Raw genomic sequence first — 8,328 nt, 5'->3', positions numbered from 1 at the left:
GACATGGCTTAGCCACAGCCTGGGGGATGTTTCCAGAATGAGATTTTCACTCTGCAGCGGAGTGTGCGCTGATATGAAACTTCCTGGCAGATTAAAACTGTGTGCCCGACCGAGACTCGAACTCGGGACCTTTGCCTTTCGCGGGCAAGTGCTCTACCAACTGAGCTACCGAAGCACGACTCACGCCCGGTACTCACAGCTTTACTTCTGCCAGTACCTCGTCTCCTACCTTCCAAACTTTACAGAAGCTCTCCTGCGAAACTTGCAGAACTAGCACTCCTGAAAGAAAGGATATTGCGGAGACATGGCTTAGCCACAGCCTGGGGGATGTTTCCAGAATGAGATTTTCACTCTGCAGCGGAGTTTGCGCTGATATGAAACTTCCTGGCAGATTAAAACTGTGTGCCCGACCGAGACTCGAACTCGGGACCATTGCCTTTCGCGGGCAAGTGCTCTACCAACTGAGCTACCGAAGCACGACTCACGCCCGGTACTCACAGCTTTACTTCTGCCAGTACCTCGTCTCCTACCTTCCAAACTTTACAGAAGCTCTCCTGCGAAACTTGCAGAACTAGCACTCCTGAAAGAAAGGATATTGCGGAGACATGGCTTAGCCACAGCCTGGGGGATGTTTCCAGAATGAGATTTTCACTCTGCAGTGGAGTGTGCGCTGATATGAAACCTCCTGGCAGATTAAAACTGTGTGCCCGACCGAGACTCGAACTCGGGACCTTTGCCTTTCGCGGGCAAGTGCTCTACCAACTGAGCTACCGAAGCACGACTCACGCCCGGTACTCACAGCTTTACTTCTGCCAGTACCTCGTCTCCTACCTTCCAAACTTTACAGAAGCTCTCCTGCGAAACTTGCAGAACTAGCACTCCTGAAAGAAAGGATATTGCGGAGACATGGCTTAGCCACAGCCTGGGGGATGTTTCCAGAATGAGATTTTCACTCTGCAGCGGAGTGTGCGCTGATATGAAACTTCCTGGCAGATTAAAACTGTGTGCCCGACCGAGACTCGAACTCGGGACCTTTGCCTTTCGCGGGCAAGTGCTCTACCAACTGAGCTACCGAAGCACGACTCACGCCCGGTACTCACAGCTTTACTTCTGCCAGTACCTCGTCTCCTACCTTCCAAACTTTACAGAAGCTCTCCTGCGAAACTTGCAGAACTAGCACTCCTGAAAGAAGGGATATTGCGGAGACATGGCTTAGCCACAGCCTGGGGGATGTTTCCAGAATGAGATTTTCACTCTGCAGCGGAGTTTGCGCTGATATGAAACTTCCTGGCAGATTAAAACTGTGTGCCCGACCGAGACTCGAACTCGGGACCTTTGCCTTTCGCGGGCAAGTGCTCTACCAACTGAGCTACCGAAGCACGACTCACGCCCGGTACTCACAGCTTTACTTCTGCCAGTACCTCGTCTCCTACCTTCCAAACTTTACAGAAGCTCTCCTGCGAAACTTGCAGAACTAGCACTCCTGAAAGAAAGGATATTGCGGAGACATGGCTTAGCCACAGCCTGGGGGATGTTTCCAGAATGAGATTTTCACTCTGCAGCGGAGTGTGCGCTGATATGAAACTTCCTGGCAGATTAAAACTGTGTGCCCGAGTTCGAGTCTCGGTCGGGCACACAGTTTTAATATGCCAGGAAGTTTCATATCAGCGCACACTCCGCTGCAGAGTGAAAATCTCATTCTGGAAACATCCCCCAGGCTGTGGCTAAGCCATGTCTCCGCAATATCCTTTCTTTCAGGGGTGCTAGTTCTGCAAGTTTCGCAGGAGAGCTTCTGTAAAGTTTGGAAGGTAGGAGACGAGGTACTGGCAGAAGTAAAGCTGTGAGTACCGGACGTGAGTCGTGCTTCGGTAGCTCAGTTGGTAGAGCACTTGCCCGCGAAAGGCAAAGGTCCCGAGTTCGAGTCTCGGTCGGGCACACAGTTTTAATCTGCCAGGAAGTTTCATATCAGCGCACACTCCGCTGCAGAGTGAAAATCTCATTCTGGAAACATCCCCCAGGCTGTGGCTAAGCCATGTATCCGCAATATCCTTTCTTTCAGGAGTGCTAGTTCTGCAAGTTTCGCAGGAGAGCTTCTGTAAAGTTTGGAAGGTAGAAGACGAGGTACTGGCAGAAGTAAAGCTGTGAGTACCGGGCGTGAGTCGTGCTTCGGTAGCTCAGTTGGTAGAGCACTTGCCCGCGAAAGGCAAAGGTCCCGAGTTCGAGTCTCGGTCGGGCACACAGTTTTAATCTGCCTTGAAGTTTCACCCATGGGAATGTTGTTTTATGCATACGAAAGCTGTTAGCAAGAATTACGTTTACGACTGGTAGCGTTGATTTTCCAGATAGTGGTACGTTATATTCATTTAGACCGTCAGGTAAAAATACCTAACATGTCCACACACAAAATGAAGCAATATCGAAAACTGCTGGAACAATATCGGTGACTTCGATCTATATCGAAAAAATGAAAGTACAGATGTGGGTAAGCGAGAGATTTCCCATTAATCATATCCCCTGAAGAACGTAAGACAATATGGGTGGAAATGCTGTAGATTCCACTGACACATGAATGCGATATCTTTTATGCAAGTAATAACATCGGAAGGGACACTGTGCTACCAACTAGATCCGACGACATAGCGGCAATAAGAGATATGGTGTTTACTTGCTTCGTCACGTTTGAGACAGACTTACTTCCAAGAAGGATATAACCTACTGAACGTTAATCGCCTTTTGCAAGAGCAACGGCCTAAGTTTTTCCATCTGAAGGTCAAACTGTAAATAACTAGTTCTATGTTACCGCCATCGCCTCGTTTGATCACCGCCGGTCATCACGCGGCATTTGTTTCGTTTCGACGCCTCCCTTAGTCCCTGAAACGTCCTTCCTGACAGCGTCGTTAGCTGCGTCCCTAGCCAATGCGTGTTTGTCTTCCCCTTCACTAGGAGTTCCCTTTGTTTCACCGCCTGTTTGTCCTGATACCTTCTCACCACCAATCAACGAAATAACGAATAATGGATCTTCCCATCAACGCTACCACGAAACTGTATTAATGTCGTGGGCTTTCCAACCGTGGGTTTTGCGACGCGTGACATCAACGAGGTGTTTCTCAACACAAATATTTTAGCTGTGGGTTTTCCGACCGTCCAAGGAAGTCGCAACAGTGGGGGATGCTCTGCTGACCATTTTGTATTAAGAATATTTCTTTACCTTTTACCCAGGCTTAGGACTGGCTATGAACAACGCGTGTAAGCGTCTTTAAATAGTTTTTTTTATTTTCAACTTTTTCTTTTTCCTTTGCAGCAAGAAATGATTAAACTTCTTGTCTTCTTGTTTTATTTTATGAATTTTAATTTCTCACTCAATTCTTTGAAAGAAATTCACAGATTCTAAACATCTTCTAAAACCCCCCAACTCGTTACTTATTCTTAAAATTTTTGTCAATATCTGTGTATCTTCTTTTTTTCTTAAATCCGTACGTATTATACGAATGAATGTCCGTCGGCTTATCTGAGTGGTAACGTGTTTGTCTACCATGCAGTGGGCCCGCGTTCAATTCCCTCCCTGCCGCCTGGGGTTATCTCCGCTCGTGGGCTGGGTGTTGTGTTGCCCTCATCATCCTTTCATCAGCACCACCGATGCGCAAGTCGTCCAATGTGGCGTCGACTGAAATAAGACTTGGAACCCGGCGGCCGAACTTCCCCACGTGGGGCCTCACTTGCTCCTAAGCCACCGGACCGATTTCTACCAAACGTGGTACACATATCTCTTACTGTCAAGCTACAGTCGCTGTTGGGATAAGAAGCGCCTACCTACCACAGCTCAGGAGATATGACACCATAAACATTGTGACGTGTGAAAAGGTGCCGCATGGTGCATGAGGTTTAAATTTATTACTTCTTCGCTACCAACTCTACAATTTGCAATGTTTGTCGCAGGCAGTACCGATATATGCCGCTGAATGTACTTCACAAATACATGATCGTACGACGCATAGCTCAAGACACATGACGTCTTAAACACTTAGATGTTGCATCATGCCTGACGATTTGCATCAACATAAACATCATTTCCCCCCTTTGTATTGGTCATGAAAACCACACATTGCATGTTGTACCACCAAACAGCGAGACCTTCAGAGGTGGTGGTCCAGATTGCTGTACACACCGGTACCTCTAATACCCGGTAACACGTCCTCTTGCGCTAATGCATGCCTATATTCGTCGTGGCATACTATCCACAAGTTCATCAAGGCATTGTTGGTCCAGATTGTCCCACTCCTCAACGGTGATTCGTTGTAGATCCCTCATAGTGGTCGTTGGGTCACGTCGTCCATAAACAGTCCTTTTCGATCCATCTCAGGCATGTTCGATAGGGTTCATGTCTGGAGAACATGCTGCACTCTAGTCGAGCGATGTCGTTATCCTGAAGGAAGTCATTCACATGATGTGCACGATGGGGGCGCGAATTGTCGTCTATGAAGGCGAATGCCTCGCCAATATGCTGTCGATATGGCTGCACTATCGGTCGGAGGATGACATTCACGTATCGGACAGCCGTTACGGCGCCTTCCATGACCACTAGCGGCGTACGTACGCCCCACATAATGCCACCCCAAAACATCAGGGAACCTCCACCTTGCTGCGCTCGCTGGACAGTGTGTCTAAGGCGTTCAGCCCGACCGGGTTGCCTCCCAGCACGTCTCTGACGATTGTCTGGTTGAAGGCATACGTGACACTCATCAGTGAACAGAACGTGATGCTAATCCTGATCGGCCCATTCGCCATGTTGTTGGTCCCATATGTACCGCGCTGCATGGTGTGGTTGCAAAGATGGACCTTGTGATAGACGTCGGGAGTGAAGTTGCGCATCATGCAGCCAATTGCGCACAGTTCGAGTCGTAACACGATGTCATGTGGCTGCACGAAAGCATTATTCAACATGGTGGCGTTGCTGTCAGGGTTCCTCCGAGCCATAACCCGTAGGTAGCGGTCATCCACTGCAGTAGTAGCCCTTGGGCGGCCTGAGCGAGGCATGTCATCGACAGTTCCCGTCTCTCTGTATCTCCTCCATGTCCGAAAAATATTGCTTTGGTTCACTCCGAGGCGCCTGAACACTTCCCTTGTTGAGAGTCCTTCCTAGCACAAAGCAACAATGCGAGCGCGATCGAACTGCGATATTGACCGTCTAGGCATGGTTGAACTACAGACAACACGAGACGTGCACCTCCTTCCTGGTGGAATGACTGGAACTGATCGGCTGTCAGACCACCTCCGTCTAATAGGCGCTGCTCTTGCATGGTTGTTTATATCTTTGGACGGGTTTAGTGAAATCTCTGAACAGTCAAAGGGACTGTGTCTGTGATGCAATATCCACAGTCAATGTCTGTCTCCAGGAGTTCTGGGAACCGTGGTGATGGAAAACTTTTTTTGAAGTGTGTACGTTTATTCTTTACTACTAAGACACTCCTATAGTCGACTCAACTTAATGAAGTACCTGACATCTGGCAACACTTACGACAGCCTTCAAGAACGAAGCGCAGTAGGCGAAAACGATAGCCGTCTGTAGAGCTATGAAGAGGTATTCCCAGAGAGACATTTACAAAATCGCGTTGTGGATGCGCGAAGCAGCTGCTCCCAGTGTACGGAGACTGTCCGTTATCATGTCTCTTAGATTGGTTGGTTGGTTGGTTTGGGGAAGGAGACCAGACAGCGTGGTCATCGGTCTCATCAGATTAGGGAAGGATTGGGAAGGAAGTCGGCCGTGCCCTTTCAGAGGAACCATCTCGGCATTTGCCTGGAGTGATTTAGGGAAATCACGGAAAACCTAAATCAGGATGGCCGGACGCGGGATTGAACCGTCGTCCTCCCGAATGCGTCTTAGATTGGATACTGTAGTTATACATCTGTACTTTATGTATATTTCTATGTTTGAGTGTTTCATACTCCCAAAGTTTTTCTCACGAAAACATGGAAATGAATTTTTTTCGATACTTCACTACGAACACAATTCAATTTTTGTTTTCGTTTCTAACACAAAATCGACAAAATTAATAACCGGTCTACAACGGGTTTGTCAGCTGGTTTCAGATTAGCATTTACTGTTTCCTCCTTCAGCGTGTTTGTGAAAGTAACTGGATGTTTTTGTTTTATAGAGGAGTTATTCTGCTGTGCGAACCTTCGATAGTATTCGTGGTATTATAACGCTGGTTAAATCATTCCATATTTCAATTGGTGCGTCAGTATTTTGCATCCATTTACTGACCATATAGACAGCAATTTCATGACCTTTTTTCCAGTGGGAGTTTCCTCCACTATCCGTATCCACGCTTCATCAACACTGGTGAAAGATGTTCCACTGGAGTTCACATGCGACAAAACAATCGGACTTCTTCTCCTTCCCTGTGGTTTTCCATAAAACCCTGATCTTGTATTTTCTTCGATAGACAAGAGTTGAAGCGAAAATGGGTACCGGCAAGGTTGGTTGGTTGATTTGGGGAAGGGGACCAGACAGCGAGGTCATCAGTTCAGTAGGGAAGGGTGCGGAAGGAAGTCGGCTGTGCGCTTTCACAGGAACATTCCCAGCATTTACCTGAAGCGATTTAGGGAAATGACGGAAAACCTAAATCAGGTTGGCCGGACGCCGTTTTGAACCGTCGTCCTCCCGAATGCGAGTTCAGTATGTTAATCACTGCACCACCTCGCTCGGTCAAGCGGCAAGGTATGTTTGGGGAACACTATTTAATTAGCTTTAATTGTAGGCATTTCAAAGTCTAGCACTGCTGTTTTCAGTGACCATCCAGGCATCTGACATTTCAATCCAGAAAAAAGACTTTCTCATACAAGGTGAGTTACTGTATATTGCCACCAAGAATAACTCCGAAAGTATGGTAGGAGCTGAAAAGTTTGTGGGACAAAAGTTGCATGGGACAACGGGGGCCATTATATGACGTTGGTTTTTGTTGCTAGGTGGGGTCGCTTCAGAGATATTAAGGTCAACTTTGTTTTTGAAATGGGATTCTATAGTCTGGTACTTTCCGAACACTCTGCAGAGCATGCTGGGTTACAACAGCGGTATGTGGGCGAGTGTTATCCTTGGGGAAAACACCCCCGGAATGCTGTTCATGAATAGCAGCGTAACGGGTTGAATCACCAGATTGACGTCCACTGTATCTAGCACGCAGGCACGTTGGTACCAGTCCCTCAACTGGCCTTCTTCTGTCCTACAAACGGCCATCACCGGCTCCGAGGCAGAATCATGCTTCATCAGAAAACACAACATATCTTCTTCCAGCCCTCCAATGAACTGTCGCTTGGCTCTACTGAAGTCGCAAAAGGCGGTGGTTTGGGGTCATTGGAACGCACACTGCAGGGTGTATGGCTCGGAGCTGTCCGTGAAGTAACCGATTTGTGAAAGTTTGTTGTGTCACTGTGGTGCCAACTGCTGCTCAAATTCGTGCTGCATCTGCAGTACAATGCGCCAGAGCTGGACGTCGAACACGACGGTCTTCCCTCTCGGTGGTGCCATGTGACCGTCCGGAGACCGGTCTTCTTGAGACCGTACATTCTCGTGAGCACCGCTGCTAGGAATCATGGACAGTGGCAGGAATCTTCCTAGTATTCCTGCAGTATCGCAGAAGGGACATCCAGCTTCTTGTAGCCGTATTACACGAACTCGTTCAAATTCGGTGAGGTGTTGATAATGACGTCTTTGTCACCTTAAAGGGATTGTTGACCAACATCAACTGATCACGTGCAAATCGAAGGTAGCTAACGCTGACGACCCATGCAATGTGTACTTAAAGCGAACCTGATCTGTATCCTCATAGTGGTATTACTAGCACCATTCTTATGTGAGTTAGGCGAAATTTGATTAAACATCATCTTTCAGATGTAGAAACACGCCTACCAACTTTCGTTCATGTCGCACAACTACTTCTTGGTGCTGAGACTTTTTTCCGTCAGTGTATAATCACAGGAAGACAACGGCCTTGCCGCAATGGTAACACCGGTTCCCGTCAGATCACCGAAGTTAAGCGCTGTCGGGCTGGGCTAGCACTTGGATGGGTGACCATCCGGTCTGCCGAGCGCTGTTGGCAAGCGGTGTGCACTCAGCCCTTGCGAGGCAAACTGAGGAGCTACTTGATTGAGAAGTAGCGGCTCCAGTCTCGGAAACTGACATACGGCCGGGAGAGCGGTGTGCTGACCACATGCCCCTCCATATCCGCATCCAGTGACGCCTGTGGGCTGAGGATGACACGGCGGCCGGTCGGTACCGTTGGGCCTTCATGGCCTGTTCGGGAGGAGTTTAGTTTTTATAATCACAGGAAA

General features: G+C 48.2%; 1 pseudogene; it reads left to right on the top strand.

The window, feature by feature from the left end:
- Positions 1 to 7,978: 7,978 nt before the first annotated feature.
- LOC124607953 lies at positions 7,979 to 8,096 on the top strand (annotated as a pseudogene).
- Positions 8,097 to 8,328: the final 232 nt, after the last annotated feature.

Source organism: Schistocerca americana, chromosome 3 (genome assembly GCF_021461395.2).
Source record: "Schistocerca americana isolate TAMUIC-IGC-003095 chromosome 3, iqSchAmer2.1, whole genome shotgun sequence".
NCBI classification, from domain to species: domain Eukaryota; kingdom Metazoa; phylum Arthropoda; class Insecta; order Orthoptera; family Acrididae; genus Schistocerca; species Schistocerca americana.
The sequence above is the reverse complement of the archived record's forward strand: the minus strand, read 5'-3'. Positions and strand labels throughout refer to the sequence as shown.